General features: G+C 43.2%; 1 pseudogene; it reads left to right on the forward strand.

Moving 5' to 3' along the window:
• Positions 1 to 1,087: 1,087 nt before the first annotated feature.
• Positions 1,088 to 4,017, forward strand: LOC133087026 (olfactory receptor 10J3-like; annotated as a pseudogene).
• Positions 4,018 to 4,356: the final 339 nt, after the last annotated feature.

The raw sequence follows: 4,356 nt of genomic DNA on the forward strand, positions 1-4,356 counted from the left end.
ACCAGAATTCCCAATCAGATTTTGTTTTGTCAAAAAATCCTTTCGAATAAATCCCCTTTCAAGCATCCAAGTTGAATTAATTCTAGATTTAGTTAACTGTATGTGTTATTATAGTTTATTTCAGTTTATGGTGTACACTGAACATTTTAAGTTTGAATTTTATGCTGTAGACCATATTTTGACTTCATAGAAATCTCAAGAACTAGAATCAGTGGGCATCAATTTAGAGGGCTATATACTTATAATATTAACAATAGGCTGAGGTTATAAGAATTTTTTTTTTGAAGTTTGTACTTGAAGCTCACTTTTATGCTGGCCCTAGTTGTGTCACACGACACATCACCAGTCACCTGAAACCTTGACACCAGTGACTTTATTTACAATATTTCTGTCTGGAAAATTTGCAAAACTACTTGAGAAGAGATTTTAATATCCTTCCAATAATCCTGGAAAAGAGCTTTATTAGCTACAATTATGTCAAGGCATTCTTGACATCTTTACTTTTAAGTGTTACAGACTCTGATTAGAGTTGGTCATTGAGATCAACTAATTTTAACCTTTGCTGATCTCACTATCATGTTTGAAGTAAGCTCTAATGGCATAGCTTTACCAGATGCTCACCATGGTGAGATGAGAAACACAGAGGCAATGTCTTCTTCTGGCTAATGCTATCCTGAAAATGGTAGAAATAATGAAGATATATGAGTCAAAAGGACAATTGCAAAGGTAGTAGTCAGAAGACTGTCAGTGACAGGATCAGTGATTGGACTAGCAGAAACCAGCAGGTCCAACATGACTTAGACATAACAGAGAAAATGATCAGTGAGTGGATCACAAAAGGTTAGCTAGAGAGTGGCCACAGCCTGAACCAGTGATAGAAGCAATCCTGTTGCACACACTGAGGATGCCAGCCTGACACAGGTCCTCCAGTTCTTGAACTGAGTAAGAGTGGGTTGCAGGTGCCAGTGAAAAGGTATTACCCCATTACTGCTATGGATTGGTGATAAGAAAGCAAAGAAGATGATGATCTGTGTCTCACAGTTCTCCAAGGAGATACTGATTCTTGCCTACAAGACTTGAAAGCAAAATGAGGTAATGCCCATGCTGAACATCTTTGAAGGAAACAGGACATTAAAAAAGAAACACAGGGAGAATGTGATAGTGGTAGCTAATAAAGATTATAGTCCCAATGATGACATTATCAGCCACTGTTATGAAGTATAGGCTTAGGGGCAGAAAAAAACATTCTTGAAAAATAACTCACTCACCTCTACGTATACCATTTCATTGAAAAATTTCATATTAGGAAGAGATTTAGAGAAAGTCAACATTATTTATTAACACCAGGTACGGTTCTTTTTCTCTAGGGAGTATACTCTATAGATCAAGAAAGAGACATGTCAAAATTTACTTCAAAAGAGCATTGACCTCCATGTCTGGAAACATGGCTAGTAGGGTAGCCTGAATGGCCCTCCCAAAGCCTGGCCATGTACTAGTCATCTTCTCTACACAAAGAAGCAGGAAAGGAGAGCCCAGGACTCAGGATACTGTTCTGGCACACTCCTGGGGCACATACTTTGTGTTGGCAGTCACATTGACAGAGATGAATGGATCAATCCCAGATATTCATCATCCTTCCCTGTGTTGCTGCCTCCTCATTGTGTCATCAAAGGCCCAGATCAAGGATGAGTACAGAAGGTGTTGAAGTGCCAGGCTCACTCAACACCTGCAACTTCTTTGACCTGAACCCACCTCTTTAATGGTCAAGTAAGGTAGTTGTTTTCATAATTCTGCTGTTCATCTTATGTTGAAACTTTCCCTCCCTTCAACCCCTGTCCTAAATTTAGTAAATCATGAAAAACTTCTTAATTTGTTCTCAAGGATGGTGAGCTTTTGGCCAGTGGAAGAGCACTGATGTTCCCCTGAGCCTCAGACATTTTTCAGTGGTGCTGCTCAGAGTACTGTGTAATCTGTTGTATAGTTAGAACCTCACCTCTCCCTTTCCTTTGTCCAGTTCATTCAGATCCAGATCTTCCTTAGAGTTTAGGCCAAACTCTACTGCTGTTACTGAGATACTCTTTAAAGATTTCTCCAGCTTTGGGTGGTAGCACAGCCTTGTTCTCTTTTTTTGTCCTTTTGACTTTGTACCTGCTGACTCTCTCTGGCAGTGTCATCATTGTGACCATCATTTGCTTGGGTTGTCACCTCCATACTCTGTTGTACTTCTTCCTGAGCATCCTGTTCATCTCTGAGACCTGCTACACTCTGGTCCCTACATTCTGTCTGGCCTCCTGAGCCCATTGCCATTCAAGACTATGCCATCTTGCTCTTGAATGCGTGAGCTATTTCATGTATGCAACCAACAACTGTTTCCTGTTCATGGCCATGCAGTATGAACACCATGTGTCCATCTGCAACCCCCCTATGGGATTCAGTCCTTGTATTAGAGTTCTCCAGAGAAACAGAACCATGAGAATATATATTGATATATGTAAGAGATTTATTATAGGGATTGGCTCATGTGGTTATGGAGGTCAAGAAGTCCCACAGTGTGCCCTCTGAAAGGTGAATAGCCAGGAAGGCTGGTGGTATCATGTAGTCTGAGTCTGAGGGCCTGAGGATCAAGGGGCAAATGGTATAAATCCCAGTCTCAGTCTGAAAGCCTGAGAACCAAGAACGCTGGTGTCTGAGGGCAGGAGAAGATGGATGTCTCAGCTCAAGCAGAGACAATTTGCCCTTCCTCTGCCTTTTTGTTCTATTCAGGCTCTCAACAGATTGGATAATGCCTGCCCACATTGGTGAGGGTAATCTTCTTTACTCAGTCTACTGATTTAAATGCTAATCTCTTCTGGAGACACCTTCACAGACATACCCAGAATCAATATTTTACCAACTAACTCTCTAGACATCCTTAGCCCAGTTAAGTTGACACATAAAATTCACTATCACTGTCACCCTAGGTAAGAGGCCTATGCCAGTGTTGGCATCTGGGTCACTGGGAACTGGCCTGGACATGACATTGTACAGGTAACATCTGTGTTTGGCCTGCCCTTCTGTGATACCTTGGTCATCCCTCGCTTCTTTTGTGATGTGAGGTACCTGCTGGAGCTGGCCTGCACAGACAGACATCACTGTCAGTGAGATCATCAATTTGTCATCAGTGTCTGTGGCTTTGTTTTACCCGTGGGCCTGGTCTCTATCTCCTATGTCCTCATCTTCTGCACCATATTTAAGATTGCTTCATAATCTTAAGATTGCCTTGGAATCTTAAGGCCTTTGCCTTTAAGAGTCAGAAGAAGGCTTTTGCCACCTGCGCCTCCCACCTCACAGTGATCATCATCCACTATGGCTGTGCCTCCGTCATTTACCTGAAGCCTAAGTCCCAGAGTTCCCTGGGGCAGGACAGACTCAACTCAGTGACCTACACCGTCCTCACTCCCTGGTGGACCTTGTCATGTTCAACCTAAGGAACAAGGAGGTCAAAGGTGCTCTTCACACAGCCACGGTTAAGATACTACTCAGGGACTTCCCTGGTGGTGCAGTGGTAAAGAACCCGCCTTACAATGCAGGGGACGTGGGTTTGATCCCTAGTCAGGGAACTAAGGTCCCACATGTGGCAGGGCAACTAAGCCCACGTGCCGCAAACTACAGAGCCCACGTGCTCTGGACCCTGCACGCTGCAACTAGAGAGAGAAAACCTGCATGCCACAACTAGAGAGAAGCCTGTGCGCTACAAAGGAAGATCCCACATGCCTCAACGAAGATCCTGCGTGCCGCAACTAAGACCTGATGCAGCCAAAAATAAATAAAATAAATAATAATTTTTTTTTTTTTAATAAGATACTACTCAACCCTCAGTGCATCCAGACTATGACAGCTTCTCTTCGTGTACTCTCTCTTCCAAAGTGTTTACGGTCAGGAACACTCTCCACTACACCAGGTGCCTCCGTGAGGTCGGCTGCTGCAATGGCATCTCAGGAGACGGCTCCTCTCAGACTGCCAGTCACATTCCCATGACACCAGGTACAAGGCCCTGAGTCTGGTCAGTTCTTATTTTTGCTGAATAATACAAAAAAGGGAAGATTCATGTTAGACACCTTGGAAGAAGCTCCAGGAATTTTATTCTGCTTTGAGGCCAGGGAACCTTCAGAAGGGAAGATGACATTTGTCAATTTAGCTGTCTGTTATACAATTTCCCATCATGTTTTTGTTTACAAACTTTGGTACAAGTGCACTGATCTCTCTTTCACCCCCACCCTGTAAAAGCTGGGTTGAGCCTTGCCTGTATGCTGTTTCTCCTCCCTACAAATACCTCATGCCCTGCCCATCATTAACATGGGGTGTAAAGACTGGGAC

This window comes from Eubalaena glacialis, chromosome 3 (genome assembly GCF_028564815.1).
Source record: "Eubalaena glacialis isolate mEubGla1 chromosome 3, mEubGla1.1.hap2.+ XY, whole genome shotgun sequence".
Classification (NCBI taxonomy): Eukaryota; Metazoa; Chordata; class Mammalia; order Artiodactyla; family Balaenidae; genus Eubalaena; species Eubalaena glacialis.